At 41.9% G+C, this 22278-nt stretch overlaps 1 long non-coding RNA gene across 2 annotated transcripts in view; it reads right to left on the bottom strand.

The window, feature by feature from the left end:
* Positions 1–228: 228 nt before the first annotated feature.
* Positions 229–22278, bottom strand: part of LOC125461052 (uncharacterized) — an 89498-nt gene continuing 67448 nt past the window's right edge. The window contains exon 8 of one of the 2 annotated variants that reach the window (XR_009447110.1): positions 229–326. This is a non-coding gene — a long non-coding RNA (uncharacterized LOC125461052). Of the gene's footprint in view, positions 327–19241; positions 19327–22278 lie in introns of those variants that run through there. The other variant, XR_009447111.1, reaches the window with a different exon arrangement.

Genomic DNA, 22278 nt, shown 5'->3' with positions numbered 1-22278 from the left:
GCCTGAGGGGAGAATCCCTGGGAAAGATGCAGGAAGCCAATTAATGTAATGAATAGCTTCTCCAACCCTGAATTCTAACTTTCCTAATCAGGGTCACCAATTTAACTGCCCAGAGGGATTAGCGTCATTAGTGAATCAGACTTGAAAATTTTGATCAATGAAATTGAAGAGTGGCTTCATGCCATTGAGAGATTGCTGTTCAAAATACTCCTCTTCAATAGTGAATTTTGCAAGGTAACTCCCTTATCTAGTAATTTGCTTACATTTGGCTGCATTTCCCTCAGCGTAGGATGAAACAGATAATATAGCTCCATATTACGCATCATCTGAAAGACAGGAGGAGACAAAAACATATAATTATCAGTGACATAGGGAGCATCAGGGGCTGCAAATGACTTCTCCTCAGCCACTCCTAAAAGAAGAGGGGATAGATAGAAAGTTTCAGCTGGAAGGACCTGACATTCCCAATGCATGGTTTACATGGGAGAGAATTTTCAACCAGTAATTCAGAGGGATCAGGTCCTCATGGCAGATCACGGCTAAATTCTGCAGCCTCCTGTTTAGGGGCATTCTTCCCAGAGAATCAGATGAGAGTGACAATAGACAATACGTGCTGGAGTAGGCCAGTCGGCCCTTCGAGCCAGCACCACCATTCATTATGATCATGGCTGATCATCCACAATCAGTATCCTGTCCCTGCCTTATCCCCATAACCCTTGATTCCACTATCTTTAAGAGCTCTATCTATCTCTTTCTTGAAAGTATCCAGAGAGTTGGCCTCCACTGCCTACTGCAGCAGAGCATTCTATATATCCACCACTCTCTGGGTGAAGAAGTTTTTCCTCAACTCCGTTCTAAATGGACTACCCCTTATTTTTAAACTGTGTCCTGTGGTTCTGGATTCACCCATCAGCGGAAACATGCTTCCTGCCTCCACAGTGTCCAATCCCTTAATAATCTTATACGTCTCAATCAGATCCCCTCTCATCCTTCTAAACTCAAGTGTATACAAGCTCAGTCGCTCCAATCTTTCAACATATGATAGTCCCGCCATTCCGGGAATTGACCTCATGAACCTACACTGCACTCCCTCAATAGCAAGAATGTCCTTCCTCAAATTTGGAGACCAAAACTGCACACAATACTCCAGGTGCGGTCTCACCAGCTGCAGGAGGACCTCTTTGCTCCCGTACTCAGTTCCCCTTGTTATGAAGGCCAGCATGCTATCAGCTTTCTTCACTGCCTACTGTACCTGCATGCTTGCTTTCGTTGACTGATGTACAAGAACACCTAGATCTCATTGTACTTCCCCTTTACCTAACTCGACTCCATTGAGATAGTAATCTGCCTTCCTGTTCTTGTCACCAAAGTGTATAACCACACATTTATCCACATTAAACTGCATCTGCCATGTATCCGTCCACTCACCTAGCCTGTCCAAGTCACCCTGTATTCTCATCACATCCTCCTCACATTTCACACTGCCACCCAACTTAGTGTCACCATTAATATATATTTTACACAGCTGCGGTCCCAGCACTGAACCTTGTGGTATCCCACTGGTCACTGCCTGCCATTCCGAAAGGGACCCCGTTTATTACTACTCTTTGCTTCCTGTCAGCCAGCCAATTTTCAGTCCAACTCAGTATTTTGCCCCCAATACCATGTGCCCTAATTTTGTTCACCAATCTCTAATGCAGGACTTTATCAAAGGCTTTCTGAAAGTCCAGGTACACTATATCCACTGGTTCTCCCTTATCCACTTTCATAGATACATCCTCAAAAAATTCCAGAAGATTAGTCAAGCACGATTTCCCCTTCATAAATCCATGCTGACTCTGACCTATTCTGTTACTGTTATCCAAATGAGTCATAATTTCATCTTTTATAATTGACTCCAGCATCTTTCCCACCACTGACATCAGGCTAACAGGTTTATAATTTCCTGTTTTCTCTCTCCCTCCTTTCTTGAAACGTTGGACAACATTAGCCACCCTCCAATCCGCAGGAACTGATCCTGAATCTATAGAACCCTGGAAAATAATTACCAATGCATCCACAATTTCTAGAGCCACCTCCTTAAGTACCCTGGGATGCAGACCATCAGGTCCCGGGGACTTATCGGCCTTCAGACCTAACAGTCTATCCAACACCATTTCCTGCCTAATATAAATACCCTTCAGTTCGTCCATTACCCTAGGTCCTTCAGCCACTATTGCATTTGGGAGATTGCTTGTGTCTTCCCTAGTGAAGACAGATCCAAAGTACCTATTCAACTCTTCTCCCATTTCCTTGTTCCCCATAATAAATTCACCCGTTTCTGATTTCAAGGGCTTTTACTATCCTCCTTTATATTTTTGGCCAGTTTTCCTTCATAGCTCATTTTTTCTCTGCGTATTGCCTTTTTAGTTATCTGCTGTTGCTCCTTAAAAGCTTCCCAGTTCTCCGGCTTCCCACTCATCTTTGCTATGTTATACTTCTCTTTTATCTTTATACTGTCCTTAACTTCCCTCATCAGCCACGGCCACCCCTGCCTCCCCTTAGGATCCTTCTTCCTCTTTGGAATGAATTGATCCTGCACCTTCTGCATTATATCCAGAAATACCTGCTATTGTTGTTCCACTGCCATCCCTACGAGGGTATTGTACCATTGAACTTTGGCTAGTTCCTCCCTCATAGCTCCATAGTTCCCTTTATTCAACTGCAATACTGACACTTCCAATTCTCCCTTCTCCCTCTCAAACTGCAGATTAAAACTTGTCATATTATGGTCACTACTTCCTAATGGCTCCTTTACTTTGAGGTCCCTGATCAAATCTGGTTCATTGCACAACACCAGATCCAGAATTGCCTCCTCCCTGGTAGGCTCCAGTACAAGCTGTTCTAAGAATCCATCTTGGAGGCACTCCACAAACTCCCTTTCTTGGGGTCCAGTACCATCCTGATTCTCCCAGTCTACCTGCATGTTGAAATCTCCCATAACAACTGTAGTGATAACTTTGTGGCTGACCAATTTCAACTCTTGATTCAACTTGCACCCTACATCCTGACTACTGTTTGGGGGCCTGTAGATAACTCCCATTAGGGTCTTTCTACCCTTAGAATTTCTCAGTGCTTAGCCAGTTGCCAGTAAGATGTCTGCTGCTGGAGGAACGTTCCCACAAGGATTCCACTTCTCAGCATGGTAGTCTGCTCTCCTTTGAGGAAAGAAAACAGAATCTGTGAATGTTCACAATGACTACCACGGATGGAGGAGTGATGATGATGGGAAGGACAATACTTAAGGAAGGTGAAGCTCGGTTGCATTAAGCTAATAGACTGAGGGTAGACAGTGAGAACTGGCTACTCAGCTGAGGATGTGAGGTACCTGCAGACAGAGAGAGAAAAGAATGATGGATCTGTAATGCAAATCAATTATGGAATGCTGGGGAAGTCAAAATATGGTTCTTAGGAATGAAAACAGTAGTTGCTGAAAAAGCTAAGCAGGTCTAGCAGCAGCTGTGATGAAAAAATCAGAGTGAATGTTTTGGGTCCAGTGACCCTTCCTCAGAACTTGTTAAGACCTGACTGTGTAATGCCACTTGTTTGCCATGCTGCCTTGAGTGCTGGATCATTTTAATGCACTGTCCTTAGGTTGGAGGGAGAACATTGCTGGGGTTGGCTTCATTAGCATTTCCACCCATGTGTACTTTGATGGCTTCTTCTTTCCATCCATCCTTAAACGAGCTCAACTCATTGTAAGATCCCATAGCATAAGCTTCAGTTAAGAGTGAATTCAGGTTATAATTTTCCCAGGTCACTTGCACCATTTCTATGGTGGCTACAACCTCAAAGTTAGAGTATTGGTGAACCACTTTAACCTCTATCATAGCCACTTTAGATAGAAATCATCATACAGAATTTGAATATTGTTAATAACAGAGACAAGCTGTAGAATCTTTTCATTTGGCATTCAGCAGGACAAATACAAAAAATACCAAATTAAAAAGGGAGCAACAATTTTTACTGCATGAGAAAAAGTGTTGGCTGGTTGGCAAATGTGGTCCCAATATTCTGTGCATTGCCATAAAGAATACATCAGGGAAATCTTAACCCAATGTTCTTGTTTCAATTCAAATTCAACTCAAAGAAGGCAATATAATTCAGATTGGTCAAGAAATGTCACAGGGAACCAGAAAAAGTGTTTTACAACTTTTGTTTCATAGAAAAAACCTGAATAAATTATTTTTGCCTGCAGAGAACCAGCAATGCAATTTAATATACATGGTTTCTAGCAAGCATAACTGAGCCACATAGCGAGCCCAACTAATAATCTTAAATTGGCCATGAGTCCAATTTTTGAGCCAATCAGGATTCTTAAGTAAATGTGTCTAATTGCAGAAACATTGTTAATCATAGACCTGCAAAGAAACTGGTCCTGGTGTAATGAGGAGCATAGAAAAATATGCCAAGAGCAGCAGCAAGCATGACTAAAATGAAATGCTGATCTACTGAAGATACTAAGCAACAACACAAATAACAGAAATTTCTGCAAAAACTCAGCAGGTTTGGCAGCATCTGTGGTCCAGTAACTCTTCTTCAGAACACATACAAAACATGTTAAACAGAGAGAACAGCATGTTATATTCACAATTACATAATCTCATAATAATGGATAGGATCAGAGCTCTGCAGTCCTGCATCCATTGATCAAAAATTCAAATGAACAATAAAAAAGAGGAAGATGTTCTCTGAACATTCACATTTTCAATAACAGTAGGTCCCATCATGAGTGCAAAAACCAAGCTGTGGTATCTGCAACCATCTTCAGCCAGACATATGATCCGTCTGAGCCTCCTCCTAAGATCTCTCAATTACAGAAGTGTTAATTTGAGTCACTCACAATAATACCAAGAAAGGGTGAATGCTTCATGGAAACAATGACTGGCACATATACAGCACAGTTAAACATTGTTAAGGTCTTTACAATCTACATTAAAGCAAGTTAAATCCAATGTGGTCAATTACCACCTGGTCAGTCTATTCTCAATCTTCAGAAAAAGTGATGGGCAATATCCTTGACAGTGCTATTCAGTGGCATGTACTTATGAATAACCTGTTCACCAGTGCCCAAATTTGGGTTCTTCAAGGACTGTGCAGCTTCAGACCTTAGTACAGTCTTGATCTATAGGTGAATTGTGAATATGAAATGAGAGTAACTGCCCTTGACAGCATTTGACCAAAGAGAAATGTTCCCTGCTGAAATCAAATGTGGCACAACATAACGTGTTGGTTCTTGTTGGAGGCCAAACATTTTGACCCTGCTCCGTCATTGCAGGTTTACGTTAAGGTATGCACCCTCAGGAGTTCCTGCAAGTAGCACCATCAGTCCAACTATCTTCAGCTGCTTCATGAATGACCTTTTCTTAAACAAAATACTTCTCTCCTTTCTGTCTGTGTTGAACATGTACTGCAGTGAAGTCATCATGGTCACTGATCTGTTTGCTTTGCATTTTGTGTCATGTGAGTGGAAGCTTGCTGAAGTTTTTAATAGCTGTAAATTAATGATACAGACTTCAATGAACTATTGATGATCTTAAATATGCTGAGAAACATTTTGCGCTCATTGTCTTTGAGGATGTTGAAAATTAATAAAATGAAGAAACTATATGAGCATGAGATAAAGAGTGATCAGAGATAATGGGAACTGCTGGAGAATCCAAGATAACAAAGTGTAAAGCTGGATTAACACAGCAAATCAAGCAGCATCTCAGGAGCACAAAAGCTGATGTTTCAGACCCAGACCCTTCTTCGGAGAGGGTTCTGAAATAAATAGGGAGGGAGGGTGAGGTGGACCGAAAATGGATAGAGGAGAAGATAGGTGGAGAGTAGAGTATAGGTGGGGAAGGGATGGGTTAGTCCAGGGAGGACGGACAGGTCAAGGAGGCGGGATGAGGTTGGTAGGTGGGAAATGGAGGTGCGGCTTGAGGTAGGAGGAGGGGATAGATGAGAGGAAGAACGGGTTAAGGAGGCGGGGACGAGCTGGTTTGGTTTTGGGATGCGTTGGGGGGAGGGGAAATTTTGAAGCTTGTGAAGTCCACATTGATACCATTGGGCTGCAGGGTTCCCAAGCAGAATATGAGTTGCTGTTCCTGCAACATTCAGGTGGCATCATTGTGGCAACCCAGGAGGCCCAGGATGGACATGTCGTCTGAGGAATGGGAGGGGGAGTTAAAATGGCTCACGACTGGGAGGTACAATTGTTTATTGTGAACCGAGTGGAGGTGTTCTGCAAAGTGGAGTCTTTTTTATAGTTATTACACTTTAATGTGAGAGTAAGTACGGCAAAACATTTAAGTTATGGTGTGGGGTCTGAATGCAGCTTTGAGATGCACAGATGGAGGTTTGCAAGAAGCCAACAACTTTCTTGGGAAGATTACATCAGGATTTGGGAGTGTTGAGACGAGAGAACAGCTAAGAATTCTGAAGTGAGGAAAAAAAAATTGGCTACAGCTTTGAAATATATGCAGTACCAACAGCAGCTGAATTAAAAGATTTACAGTATTGGGGAAGAATAACTGCAAAACCTTGGGTAGTTTCAGAATCCTGGTCCTGTTGAGGGAGGGAATAATGAGTCTGGGGAAAACATCTGCAATGTTGGGTTGGATAACTAAAATATGGGGATCTTATAAATATGGTGAGAACAAATTTAACAGCAATGTCACATAAATAGCACTAAATAATAAGCACAGTCACAGGTTAGAGAAAAAAGTAACTGTAGTGGCACTGTTCTGAACATTAACGAATAAGATAGGTGTTCAAAAGTCAGGTAGAGAATTGTTTCAAAATATTTAGTTTCATAAAATGTCGTGCTTGACACGTACAACACATCAGTGTTTTCTACGGCACTTTATTCATTTGTGTGCTAGTGTATAAATGCACAATATTGTGTAGCAAATATACTGACCTTTCAAATTAACTAGAGTACTGTTCTCTTGCCAACAGATGACAAATTTATTTTTCCAAAAATAATGCTTACAGTTCAAGACGTGCTTCACTGGCTGTAAAATTAGGCATTCTGAGATAATGAAGAGCGCTATATTGTATAAGGTATTTTTTCTTTCAAATTGATGTTGTAATGTAGATCAGCAGCAATGCACAGAAATATACCCTTACATAATTATGTTGAAATAATAAAACAAAAGAACTATGAACTGGTTATTTTTGAAATTGTTTCTGAAATACAATACTGGTTCTAAAGTGATAACTGTGAAAGGAAATCAATACTTTTTCAGGGGACAAATACTGTTGTAAATAGTTCTGAAAGGTAGTAGAAACGTGGCACAAATAATTGCACTAAGTTGTCTTCTAATGCGGTAGGAATAGGTTTATACATGTCAAGAACAACGATTCATCGAATTAAAACTTATAATGCAGGCTCAGTGCATTATTCCATTCTTACTTCAAGGCCATTTTTGTTCTCAGCTGCTGCAACATGAAAAACAGACATTTCTCCTCCTGGATTTTCATCTTTATGGGTCAGTTATAATTTAAATTAAACCTCAGTGCCTGTATGAAACACAAAATCTTTTCAGGTACTGAAGAGGTTAATATTATTTTAGGATTTGATACCTTTTGCCATCATTTTTTTTCTTGAGTGGTATAAGAAATCTTCCTGGACACCTAATTATGAAGCCAGCTCACAGCTGTCTGCTTGAAGAACCCATTAGATGCACCAGTTGAAGCTTCCATAATTCCCAAACTTCCTGGATCTGAATATTAAGAATAGATTTTACATGTCATATGCAATTCCAAGGTGGTGTGAATGGTCGTGGAAATGACTAGCTCTGAATGCTTGTCTATCACTCTATTCAATGGTTACAGGTGGTCTCATTTGCCAGTTTCAGATATCTGCTGGCTATGACAGCAGGCACATAATTTGCATGTTCAACAGACAACAAACGGGCTTCTGCATGTCAAAATAGGTGACGATGCGTGACAGTTTCTACACAATGCTGTCTCCTCTTTGCTTGACCTCTGACCTCCCTGCATGTCTCCTTTCACGATCAGAAAATCACACTAGGCTTTTTTTGGAATAAATTTGATACCAGACTGATTATCTATCTTTTTTTCAAATATAGTATCCATTGCATTTTTTAGCTTAACTGTTAACAAAACTGACTCAGTAGTCTCAATGAAGCAAAGAAATGTGTAAAAAAAAAGTCAGTCATAATTAGTTTCCTGATTTTAAAAAAACATGAATTATTGGAAAAGTTCCCCATTTTTGGATAGCACATTGAGGCATTTTTCCACTTAGAATGTTCACAAATTACAAGTCATTTTACATTTTCCTTTAGAAGATCAAATCATAAAAGAATTGGTGAAATTGGAGCAAAAGCATTACGTTTGATTTCCATATGTTATGGAATTGTGCCATATTGGCTCCAAACTCCAAATCAAAAATACTATATTCACATTGGTCAAAATATTTTTTCTTTTTGGGATTAATTTTTACTTTAGAGAATACTTCAAAATGTGTGAAATCGGTTTGGCTACTGGTTAAGTACCTTCCCTGTTTTGGTGCTATGACTTTAATCTTTAATATTGAGTCAGTATTAGTTGTAGCATTAGGTAAGAGCTCAATTATGTCTGCAGTTTTAGCCAAATCCTCTGCTGAATGAAGGCAGCTATTCAGATAAATGCGAATGATTTAGGTTTAGACTATGTAAAGTTTTGTTTCCTCAAATCACGATATGATATTTGCATTTAAAACAAAGCAGACAGGGGAAAAAAAAGGCTTGCAAATGAACAATGCACTACTAGCACATTGTCAAAGGTTGGATGTCTGCTTATCACTACAGCATCAGTCAATTTTTTTTAGAAGCAGTGGGAGTTCAATCTAAAATTCTGAACCTAATTTCACTTCTTCTGATAAAATTCAAATTTGTCTGCAATGCTTGAAATTTGATTAGTTTGGTCAGTTTCAACTCCATATTTGTTTTTACGCTTTTTGTTTAAAATCACAATGCAAAATTTCAAGGACCTCAAAAGGGAGCTAAAGGTTAGTATAGGTGTAAAAGTCAAATAAAAGAATTGGATTCACTTCAAGTAGCTCTTGGTATATGAGTGACAGTGACAAGAGCACATTTATTACCCACTGTAACTTCCCCTGAAAAGATAATGGGGGTCCTACCTCTTAGGTTAGTGGTATTATTTTTACAACTAGGAGACTTGCTGCGTCATTGCTTATAGGAAACTTTAGGAATTAACCATGCATTGGAAGAATAGAGTTTGTGAAGTCTCTGCTAGGTCAGAAAAGGAGGTTAGTGAATTTCCTAGCTGTTTACGCTCATTTGGCTGGATTCGTTGTCACTTACGCGAGTGCTAGTCCACAGCATCAGGTGTACCTCAAAGCCACCACACTGTCAGTGTTGGAAAAGCTAAAGAGTTATTAAAGATAGATTGAACTCTTTCTGAATGTAAGAAGAGTTTTTTAAATTAAGGCATTGAATAAGTTATACATTTGAGTATAATTTCTGGAAGTATTCACCACAGGACAGTAATAACATGTCATTTACCTTGGCAGTCTGTGAGGCAGTGGAATTTGTGGGCCTCTGAAGAAGCAGCTCAGACCAGGCAGCTGTAAATTGGGTCAAAGCTTGAGGTCTACACCAATTACCATCATAGTCAGAGAGACAGTGGGACCTGCACCAGAATGATTATGAGCAGGAGGCTATGAACTGGGACTGAAGCTCTAAGTCCACACTTGTCTCGGGATTTGGAGAGGGAGTGGGACCTGCCTTATGCTAACCTCAAAACAGAATGAAAAACAAAGAGCGATATCGCAGGAATACCATATGTTTATCGGTTGATAAGAAACCACCGATAGAGATCTTATAGATTGTTGTAAAATTAGTACAGCACTTTTTTTAACAGGTATCTGTATTTAAGTTTAACAGAGAAAGATAGAGCCAACATAATGATGTAATATAAGTAACATAAGACAAGTAGAGTTTAGATATAAGTAAGGTCTCCAGTTAATTAAGGCAGGGATTTTGCAATGTAGATGTAGAGTTTAGAATGAATTAAGGTCCATAGCACAATTTGTATTCTTTATTAGGAGTAACAAGCAACCTAATCTACTGGAAAGTCATGGCAGCACAGCTCACATCTGTGGGTTGCTCCTGGTCTATGTGGGAAGTCAAGGATTCATAGTTGTCACTGGCAACTATGTGTGCCGGAAGTGAGTCCCGCTGCAGCTATTGGTTAACATTAATTTAGAACTGGGGTGGCAGGTAAATTCACTGCAGAGCATTCATGATGCTGATATTAATGTGCATAGCACATTCAGTGAAGTGCTCACATCACAGGTAAAGACTGAAGGGAAAGAAAGGACATGGATGACAATCAATGGGAGTAGAGGAAGGCAGAAACTGCAGGACCCCCCTATGGCCATCTTCCTTTCTAACAGATGTATCATTTTGGACACTGTTAGCGGGAGAGATTCTCACAGAATAGTAGCAGAAGCCAAGTCCATGGCACTATGGACGGCACTGATATATGGAGGTAGGAAGGAAAATGGAAAGGCTATAGAGATAGGGGCTTTACTAGTAAGGGAACAGATAAAAGTATCTGTGACTGCAAAATTGATGTCATCCCGGAACCAGTATCAAGGATGTCTCACAGAAATTGCAGTGTATGCTGAATGGGGGGCTGTGAACAGCCTGTGTTTGCAGTACATATCGCTAACAATGACACAAGGCAATAGACAAAGAAATGAGTGCAGGGATTAAAGGAATAAATTAAAAGTAGGACCTCTCTGTAATCTCAGGATTATTACCAGTGGTACAAGCCAGCGAGAGCAGCAGTAGCAGGACAGTTTGAGGAAGATGTGGCTGGAGAAATGATATTGGAGGGAGGAACCCAAATTCTTGGAATGCTGGGATTAGCTCTGAGGAAGATGGGACTAATGCAGACAGGCCAGATTGCATCTGGGGCAAGACCAGCACTAATATCCTTAAGGGAGGTTTTTGTTCCTGATGTTAGAGGGTTTAAAACAGAAGGGTAGATGGGAACATGTGCAGAGATACAGAGAAAGGATAACAAGGATAAAAAAGAAAGACAGAAATGTCAAAAGCAAAAGTGAAAGGCAGAAATTGTATGTGTAGAAAACAAATGGGGCTAACATGTAAAATAAAACTATTATGATAAACAAGGTTAAAAAGAGAAGTCTAATGGCTTTGCATCTTAATGCATGGAGTACTTTCATTAAAGGAGATGAAATAGCAGTGCAAATAGACTTAAGTGGCTATGAGAGAGTTGTAATTACAGAGGCTGCAAAGTAATTAAGGCTGAAAACTGATTATTCAGGGAGATTCATTACTTAGGAAGGACAGACAAAAAGGGAAATAAGGTGAGATAGTTTTGTTACATAATGAATAGTGAGTAAGGATATTGGTCACTGATATTAGGGGTCACAGGATTCTGCTACATTTGAAATAGCCCTTTCAATTCAGGTTGAGGAATGTGGACTTGATTCTCCACCTATCTTCCCCATGTATATGGATTTTTTTTATGAGCATTCTAAGGTTATCTTTAAATTCTGCCATTTCCATAACTGTAAATCTCAATGAATTTGTCCGTTAGCCTTATGAAGTTGTTTACAAGAAAGGTAATTCATCTTCCCAAGAAGATTTACTTTCTCCATTGGGAATGGAAGGGAAAACTATGATTTTGATTGGAACTATGTCAGGCTTTCTCTTCATCACTGAATGCAATAGTCATGAACTGACCCATCGATTTACATGAAGCAGAACTCCAAGAATATTGAGATTGATGACTTTACATTTAATCTTTAAATATACAGACTGCAAAAAGAAAACACCATTCAACATGACGAAGTTAATGATTTTAGGACAGATCTCATTGGTTTGCAAAGAAATCAACACGGCACCTCCTTCCACAAGGCATGAAAAGTTATTCTGGAAAGTTATTGATCTATTTGTATAAATCAAACACTGGAAAAAAATATGAAATCCATTCTTAAGATTTGTCACTAGTTCCAAAAAAAGTTCTCAACCTGAAATGCTACCCCTCTTTCTGATGCTGCCTGATATGTCTTGTATAGTGAGCATTTACAATTTGTTTATTAGGCACAAGTTTGAAAATTGTTGACATGAAAATAAACTTGAGTAGCAGCAGGGACAATCCCTCCTGACCAACTTGCTTCACTTCTGTTGAGGAACAAATATTTCAAAAGTATATGGAGATCACTTTGATATAGCATGCTAGAGTTCAGACAATCTTTGAGCAGTTTGCACTTTAAGGTATGACTTTCATTTTGGACATCACTTCCATAAGTGAGGAAGGGAATCACACAAAGAATTAACAGGGGCAATGACAGGACCTAAGGAGAATGGACTCCACTAAATACTCCCAGTAGTACAATAAATAATTACAGGGTACATGTTACAAAGGGTGTCATGGCCTAAAATTAACTGGTGGCAATTTTCAAGTAGAGGAAAAGTGGTTGGTGAAGTTCTGCAAGCGGAAGGTGGAATTAGACGGCAAGCAAATTTTGTGCTGCCCATTTCATTCACATGCTGAGTATAAGGTACGAATAAATGAAAGACACCTGACCCTACATAGCATGTCCTTTGTATTCAGCGTCTAAAAATCTAGCTGTAATTTGTGGGTGGGCTTTCTGCAGTTGATCAATACATGTCCACAGCTTGCTAGTGTTATTATACTGTGTGATATATGATTTTTAAAGATCATTTGTTGTAAGTTTTTGTTTTTAAGTTAATAACATGGGGCTCTCTTTGTGTCAGAAGTTGATAATTAACTTATGAGTAATCGTGTAGCCATGGTGTTTACTTTTTGTTCTTGAAATTTCTCTTTGGAGTGAATGTGTGTTTGTGCACTACTGATTGATTTTTGTTTATCTTGTATTGTTTTACAACCCAGAATAAAGTATTGGGACCTCAGAGTTCATAAAAAAATTCTAAAATGTTTCTTTTAATCTTCAGGGAAATACCCATAGCTAAGACTCTCTTGGTGACAGTAGGAATTACAGATGCTGGAGAATCTGAGATAACAAGGTGTAGAGCGGGATGAGCACAGCAGGCCGAGCAGGAAGCTGACGTTTTGGGCCTAGAACGACCCTTCTTCAGAAATGGGGGTGTGGAAGGGGGTTCTGAAATAAATAGGAAGAGAAGGAGAGGCGGACAGAAGATGATAGAGGAAAAGATAGATGGAGAGGAGACAGACAGGTCAAAGAGGCGGGGATGGAGCCAGTAAAGGTGAGATTGGGTGGGGAATTAGGGAGGGGATAGGTCAGTCCAGGGAGGACGGACAGGTCAAGGGGGCCAGATGACGCTAGTAGGTAGGAGATAGGGGTGGGGCTTGAGGTGGGAAGAGGGGATAGGTCAGAGGAAGTATAGGTTAGGAAGGTGGGGATAAGCTGGGCTGGTTTTGGGATGCGGTAGGGGAGGGGAGATTTTGAAGCTTGTGAAATCCACATTGATACCATGGGGCTGCAGGGTTCCAAAGCGAAATATGAGGTGCTGTTCCTGCAACTTTTGGGTGGCATCATTGTGGCACTGCAGGAGGCCCAGGATGGACATGACATCTGAGGAATGGGCGGGGGAGTTGAAATGGTTCGTGACTGGGAGGTGCACGTGTTTAGTGCGAGCTGAGAGTCGGTGTTCCACAAAGTGATCCCTAAGGCTCCGCTTGGTTTCCACAATTGTGGAGGAGGCCACAACGGGTACAGCAGATGCAGTATACCACATTAGCAGATACACAGGTGAACATCTGCTTGATGTGGAAACTCTTCTTGGGGCCTGGAATGGGGGAGGGGATGGAGGTGTAGGGGCAGGCGTAGCATTTCCTGCGGTTGCAGGGGAAAATGCCAGGTGTGGTGGGGCTGGAGGGGTGTGTGGAGCGGACAAGGGAGTCATGGAGAGATTGGTCCCTCCGGAAAGCAGATAAGGGTGGGGAGGGAAAAATGTCTGGCGGTGGGGTCGGATTGCAGATGACGGAAATGTCAGAGGATGATGCATTGGATTGGACGTTGGTGGGGCGTTACGTGAGGATGAGGGGGATTCTGTTTTTGTTGTTATTGCGGGGAGGGGATGTGAGGGATGAGTTGCAGGAAATGCGGGAAACACAGTTGAAGGTGTTCTCGACCACTGATGGTGGGGGGTCGGGGGTGGATGTTGTGGTCCTTGGGAAAACTAGCACATCTGAGATGTTCAAGTGTGGAATGCCTCATCCTGGGAATAGATGCAGTGGAGGTGAAGGAATTGGGAATAGGGGATGGCATTTTTGCAGGAAGGTCAGTGGGAGGACGTGTATTCTAGGTAGCTGTGGGAGTCAGTGGGCTTAAAATGGATATTGGTTTCCAGGTTTCCAGAGATGGAATCAGAGAGGTCCAGGAAGGAGAGGGAGGTAACAGAGATGGTCCTGGTGAACTTAAGGTTGGCGTGGAAGGTGTTGAAGTGGATGAATTGTTCGAGCTCCTTGTGGGAGCACAAGGCATGCTGATACAGTCATCAATGTAATGGAGGAAGAGGTAGGGCAAAGCACCAGTGTAGCAAAGGAAGAGGGATTGTTCTATGTAACCTACAAAGAGGCAGGCATAGCTTGGGCCCATGCGGCTACCCATGGCCACCTCCTTTGTCTGTAGAAAGTGGGAAGAATTGAAAAAGAAGTTGTTGATGGTGAGGACGAGTTCGGCTAAGTTGATGAGGGTGTCAGTGGAAGGGGACGGATCGGGCCTGCGGGAAAAAGCGGACGGCCTTTAGGCCATCTGCATGGGGAATGCAGGTGTGTAAGGACTGTACGTTCATAGTAAAAATGAGGTGTTGGGGACCAGGGAATTGGAAGTTCTGGAGGAGGTAGAAGGTATGGGTGGTGTCACGGACATAGGCAGGGAATTCCTGGACCAAGGGGGAGAAAATGGAGTCCAGATAAGTGGAGATGAGTTCAGTGGCACAGGAGCAGGTGGAGACAAGGGGTCGACTAGGGCAGGCAGGTTTGTGGATTTTAGGAAGGAGATAGAAATGGGTGGTGCAGTGTTGGGGAACAACGAGGTTCTAGGCTGTGGGTGGGAGGTCGTCTGAGGTGATGAGGTTGTGGATGGTTTGGGAGATGATGGTTTGGTGTTCGGTGATGTGGTCATGATCCAGGGGGCACGGGCATTGAGCAGTTTTTCCACCGCATCTGCCTCCACGCTTATTTCTTTAACCGTGAGCCTAACCCTCCCTCTACTGACCCCTTCTCCCGCCTCCAACGCAAGCCCTCATCCTGGACACCAGCCCAAGGCCTCCTACCCTCCCTTGACTTCTTCATCTCCAACTGCCATCGAGATATCAATCGCCTCAACCCTTCCACCCCTCTCACTTACCTCAACCTCTCCTTCACATAACGTCAGCCCTCCGCTCCAATCCCAACTTCACGATAAAACCCGCGGACAAGGGAGGCAAAGTTGTAGTATGGTACACTGACCTTTACATCGCTGAGGTCAGACGCCAACTCTCCAACATCACCACCTACTGCCCCCGGATCATGACCCCACCCCCGAGCACCAAACTATCATCTCCCTAACCTGTTCTTCCTCTCACCTATCTCCTCCTCCCACCTCAAGCCGCACCCCCATTTCCTTCGTACTGACCTCATCCCACCCCCTTGACCTGTCCGTCCTCCCCGGACTAACCTAGCCCCTCCCTACCTCCCCACCTACACTCACGTCTACTGGCTCCATCCCCGTCTCTTTAACTTGTCTGTCTCCTCTCTACCTATCTTCTCCTCTATCCATCTTCGATCTGCCTCCCCCTCGTTCCCTAATTATTTCAGAGCCCTCTCCCCCTCCCCCTTTTCTGATCAAGGGTCTCAGCCCGAAACATCAGCTTTTGTGCTCCTAAGATGCTGCTTGGCCAGCTGTGTTGATGCAGCTCTACACTTTGTCGTCCCCGCCTATTTAGAGTCTGGACCCTATTTCGTCTCTGTAAATGTTTAGACTAAATATAGCCTACTTTAGTCTCTCTTCATAACTGAACCTCTCTAATCCAGGCAACATCCTGGTAAATCTCTTGAACATAGTGCAATCACAACCCTTTGATAGTGTGGTTATGTGAACTGTACATATTTCTTTCCTCCACTCCTACTTTTGTCCCTTCCTCCTCCTCCTTTGTCTGGCTTCAGTTCTCCAGCTCCTGTCTTCAGACTGAGAATCAAATCACATAGCTGGCTCGGGGTTGGGGGCTCCAGTGAGTGTTTGTACGTCCTATCTGCCCACTTCTCAGTGTTTCCTTTCTGCCCAGAGATCAAAGTCTCATTGATTAAAATATGAACGTGTGAGATAGGAACAAGAATAGGTCTTTTGGCACTTTGAGCCTGCTCTACCATTCAATAATATCATGGCTAATCTGATTTTAAGATCAAGTTTACATTCCTACATATTCCCAATAATCTTTCATCCCTTTGGAAATCAAGGACGTGGTCTTCCCCTCATGAAGATGGTAGTCTGAAGAAACAAGAAACTCCACACCTTTTTTCCTCACCAAGAGAGCAGCTGATTAGTCTGCTGTCCCTATCCTGACCCTGCTTGCCTGTTGGGCAAACATGGTACTATGTGCCTTTGGCCTTCCCCAGAAGTTTATAAGCTTCCCAGGCCCCCTCCTTCCCATGGTTCAAACTCCTAGCCTGTGCTCACTATCTCTTCTCCGTTATAGGACAAGGAGCTTTTTGGTCAGGCCTGGCAATCTCCCTGCCCAGCCACCAGCTCCATTTCTTTCTTTCATTCACACTTGCATACCTATAAAATCTCCACTCAACTTCTCCACGAAGAAAGGTCCCAGTTTGTTCAATCTGTATTCCAAACTGAAATTCCTTTTTCCCTAGAACAATTCTCAGGTGTATTTGCAGAACACTCTCTTGTATCTTCACATCCTTCTGAAAGTGTAGTGCCCAGAATTGGATACAATGTTCAAATTCAGGTAGAACCAGTGTTTTGTATGCCTCTTGTATCATCCTTGTTTTTTGAGCTTAATGCCTCTATTTTTAGAGCACAGGGTCCCACGGGGGAGATAGTGGCGCAGTGGTGACATCACTGAATGACTGAGTCCGCAGCTAAGTCTCAGTTCAAAGGCTACAGTAACTGCATCATTTGTATTTTGCAAAAATCTGGAAATAAAAACTAGTCTCATGGTAATCAAGGCTTAAATCTTAATCTGAATGACATGGGCTATAATTAATTTGTGATAGGTCTCACCAAACTTCTCATGCGATTCTATCTCAATAAAAGGGGTAAATCGCCGCATCTTTGTGTGCAAAGAGACTTGGGAGTTCGAGTCCAGGATTCTCTCAAGGTAAACTTGCAGATTGAGTCAGCGGTCAGGAAGGCAAATGCAATGTTTGCATTTATTTTGAGAGGTCTTGAATATAAAAGCAGGGATGTACTACTGAGGCTTTATAAGACACTGTTCAGGCCACATTTGGAGTATTGCATGTAGTTTTGGGCCCCATATCTCAGGAACAATGTCCTAGCCTTGGAGCGGGTTCGGAGGAGTTCACGAGAATGGTCCCAGGAATGGGAAGCTTAACATATGAGGAACGTTTGAGGACTCTGGGACTATACTCACTGGAGTTTAGAAGGATGAGTGCGGATGTAATTGAAACTTTCAAAGTACTGAATGGTCTGGACAAAGTGGATGTTGGGAAGATGCTTCCATTGGTAAGAGAGTCTAGGACTTGAGGGCACAGCCTTAGAGTAAAGGGAAGATCTTTTAGAATGGAAATAAAGAGAAACTTCTTCAGCCAGAGAGTGGTGAATCTATGAATTCACTGCCACAGAAGGCTTTCGAGGCCAGGTCATTGAGTACATTTAAGACTGAGATAGATAGGTTCTTGATTATCAAGCGTTACGAGGAGAATGGGGTTGAGGAACTTATCTGACATGACTGAATGGCAGAGCAGACTCGATGGGCCAAATGGCCTAATTTCTGCTCCTATGTCTTATGGTCTTTTTATGCATCCGCTCTTTGTCAAGACGAGTTACTCACCAGGCATCAGTTAGTTGTCAGTTAAGGGGGTTTATTGCTCATCAATGATTTTCTTCACAGCACGTATCATCTGATTAATATGGAACTTTCTATTTTACCAAACTGGATGAATAAACTAGACCCTGAGAATACTCACTGCTTGTTCCAAGTTGGACAGGGGGCACTGACATCTCAGGCACACTTCATGGGCACCGGCCACATGCCATCTCATGCCCATGGACATTGACATCCGACATGTGCTAGCCTCTAAGAACTCTGATGATACATCTCCAATCTACTTACAGAATATTTCTGTACTTCAATGCTGTAATTTTAGCTGTACCTGCAACTATCATTGTAATGCTGCAACAAGGTCACTGTGTGTTCAGGGAGATTCACCTAGCTCATAAACTGGACTAGGTTGCATCTCCGAGTTGCTTGCTCATTGCTAATACACTCACTTACTTTGAATATACCTGAATGCTTGCAGCAGCCCTGCCCTTTTTTTGACACCTGATCCCCTCGGTCAGAAATACCACATTCCCAGTACTTCTGTATAACCATTCTGTTCAGCAAAGATACAAAGCCAGGGAGCTTATCATGATTGTTAGCAAGCCTCATTCAAGTCATGGAAGATACTCTTCGCTCAGAGGATCCTCATCCACTAAATCAAGAGTTACCAGCCCAGAAGCTTTCTCACAAAAGTCACCCGCTTGGGGTAATCAGAATCAGGATCGTCTCCTCATCAGTCATAGAGCCAAATGTCTGGCAGAACACCTGACTTGCTCTACCTGACTGTGGGCTGTTTTCCTCCTTGAGTCAGGCAGGTTTTATAGCACATGAAAGTGGATGGAACAGCAATTGCTGTTGGTGCAGGTGGAGAGGTATCCTGAGTAAATGAGTAGGGAGCACAAGGGGCCTGCAGGGACAATGGTGTCAAAGGTTGCGGTGGATGACAGGGAGTGGGGGAAGATGTTGCAGGCATTCTTGGGAGTGACAGAGCATCAGCTTTTATAGGGGGAGGGGGGCACGGTCGCAGAGATTGAGCGAGTGTCAGGTATCGCAGAGATGATAGCGGCACTTGCGTTGGCCGTCTTCCATCACGGCAGTGCATTCTCCAGATGGCTGAGCCAGGGCTGCAACCTCAGACCAGGCTGGCATGATCAGATGCTGGTACCACCTTGAGCGGTCCTGAGGGATGAGGCCATCCCAGTATTCCCTATAAGTTCAAAGAGCCTGAGTATAGCTTCGTTGCATTGCCCACAAGTTCCAGGAGACAATGCTGCCCACAAACATCAGAGACCTATTCGGAAGAAAGAAAATTAGAGGGAACACTTTTCTGTACCAACCCATTCACTGAGGTCTCCGGCTGACAGCCTGGAACTCATGTCTCACCAGAGTTGACCTGTCTTTATTTTAATGTAAACAAAAGCTTTGCTGTGGCTGTTCCTTATTCGCAATATTCGCATTTCTATTCACAATACCTTGATCGCCATACAATCTTAAGCCTGTTTTGCTTGCAGTATAAACTGTTGTTCTATTTTAAATATTGTGTTCTTGTAATTAGCCTGATGGTAGTTAGACAAAAAGTTTTCACGCATGGCTCTTGTCTATCAGCAGTATACAATGTTTATTTTTTGTGTGACTGCTGGAGTTAATTTGGTGCTAAAATGTCCAAACAGTCTGCTCCATCAATATCAATGTGGCAAAGTGACCAGATAATTACCCAAATCATGGGGGCATTACTTGTATGGGAGGGGAAGCTGAGGGAACCAGATTATTCAGTTGGTTGGCTGGCTATTGAATGAGATTCAAAGTAACCCCAACAGCACAGGGTTTGACCCCCATTTTGAGTCAAGTAAACTAAAGGCCTGCCTCTTTTACCTGCTCTACTGCAAATTAACTTCATTAAGAAGGTAAAAAGGAATCCATTGTTATATACTGATGCATCCATGAATGCAAAAATAGTGTTCTGAGGCTCTTTTTGGATTGAAGAACACTGGCTAATGTTAATATTGTAAGACCATAACAAATAGGAACAGGAATAGGCCATCAGTCTACTCTGCTATTCAACAGGATCTGAAATTCCTCATATCCATGTTTCTGCATTTGCCCGTAACCCTTGATTCCCTAAATAGATAATTTCTTGATATCTCAGTGTTCAATATGTACAAAGACTCTTCCCCCATAGCTCTCTGTGGCAAAGAGTTCCGAAGACTCACTACCCTCTTAGAAAAGAAATTCCACCTCATCTCAGTCTTATATTGCCCCCTTTATTCTGAGACTATGCCCTCTGGTTATAGACTTTCCCATAAGAGGAAACATTCTCAGCATTTACCCTGCCAAGCCTCTTAAGTGTCCAATATGTTTAAATGAGGTCACCTCTCTTTCTTCTGAACTCCAGTGAGTAGAGTCCCAACCTGTTTAGCCTTCAGGTCTGAAAGACCTCTTATTGCAATAACTATAAGGGGCTTTAATAGAGTAGCTAATGGTAATTGGTCTCCTCTGGGATCAATTAACTTCACCTGTGAACCTTCCAAAATATTTCTAAAAGCTTCAATTCAGTGAATGCCAACTCTAATGCTTGTCTTTACAAGGGTAGAGAGGAGGTGGTCTAGGTACTTCCCTGTGATTTAAGGTAGAAAATTTGTTCTTAACATCCAGATCTTTACCTTGATTAGCATGCTCAGATCAGAATTTAAACTGAGATTTTAGGATAATGTCTCATCTATACCAAGATGTGTTCTGTATCTTTTGAAGTTCTGACCTTGTTGGGTAATTTTAAGGTATTTAAAATTTTCAAGTTACAATTAAATTACATGTATTATTATAAGAATATTTGGACTGAAATTGCTTTTAAATAAAAAAAACAAAATTCTAACTTCTAATGAAGCTGCACACTCACCAATTAACATTTTTTAAAAAGTGAACGTCATTACGCCTTCTTTATTGAGTCATTAGAACAGTGATCTTTCGTTATTTTGTTAGAAGTGGTTTTGCAGTCTATCACGTCGATGCATAAATTGAACTGCTTGTCAAAAACAAATTGTAATACTATTGCCACATCCTTTATATTTCAGTACTGGAAAGGAGACCATTTGGGAGTAATAAATGTTAGAATGAGAACAAAGCTTGGCCAAGAACTGCTCCATCACAAATTACACTTTCACTAAGTTGGCTAAAATTAATCTTTGCTTTTACAATATTAGTTGCTACATTGCTAGAGTAGCTGATTTTGACCTTTTATGGATAATTGTGGAAGCTGATTTGATTTTGGATTAGCAAAAGTTCAGTTTAATCAAGCTTGGAGTGTCTGGACTGGGGCGCCTGTGTGCAACAGCCAAAGTCTGTACATCAGGAAAGGAGTCTGGAATTTATATGTTGTGGGAAATACCTGAAATGATGCCAATTGTCTGGAGCATCGTTTCATAGAATTTTGAAGTATTCCAATGAAGATGGAGGCCCCATCAGACTTGACAATAAAATAAACTGTTCAGCTATCATTAGGGTGCAGACTAAAGTTGGAAACTATTTTCCCTGCTGCTGTAAAGTAAACACCTGATTTTCTTTTATTTCCTAAACTTGGAATTAGCGTGCTCAGGAATAGATCGGTGAAAGTGGGTAGAATCTAAATATATTTGGGTTATTATTGAGGATTTTAATGATACAAACTTTTATCTAGCAGCAGTAATGAAGGTAGTTTAAATATATTTAGTGAGGTCCAGTTTTGGTTTTAAGACTAAACCAACATTTAACACAGAGAATGATGGTGAAGCTCAGCAAGTTTGGCTGTATCAGTGGAGAGTGAAACAGAATTAATGCTCCGACTCTGGTATGACTTCTTCAGAACTCTTCTGCGAACCTTAAAACCATTCTCCCTGGTATTGCCACCTCCACAATGGGACAAGTTTCTTACTATCTATCTTGCTCGTAATTTTGTATCCTTCCATCAGGTCCCCAGAGTAGGAAACATCCTGGTAAATCTCTTCACACAAATATGTCCTTCATTCAAACAAAGAAGTAAATTAGAAAGAATAAAATCTATAAAGAAAGAAACACAGCTGATGTTTCTCATTGAAGAAAAGGCAAATGGTATTCAGAAGACCATCCAGCTCTGAAGAAGAGTCATATTCAGCTTGAATCTTTGTTCCTCTCTACACTGACCCTGCCAGACCTATTAAGCAGTTACACCACATTTTGTACCATTGTTCCCCCAACACCACACTGCCCGCTTCTAACTCGTTCCCAAAATCCA

The sequence above is a fragment of the Stegostoma tigrinum genome, chromosome 2 (genome assembly GCF_030684315.1).
Source record: "Stegostoma tigrinum isolate sSteTig4 chromosome 2, sSteTig4.hap1, whole genome shotgun sequence".
Classification (NCBI taxonomy): Eukaryota; Metazoa; Chordata; class Chondrichthyes; order Orectolobiformes; family Stegostomatidae; genus Stegostoma; species Stegostoma tigrinum.
Note: the sequence above shows the minus strand (reverse complement) of the source record. Positions and strands in the feature narration are given on the sequence as shown.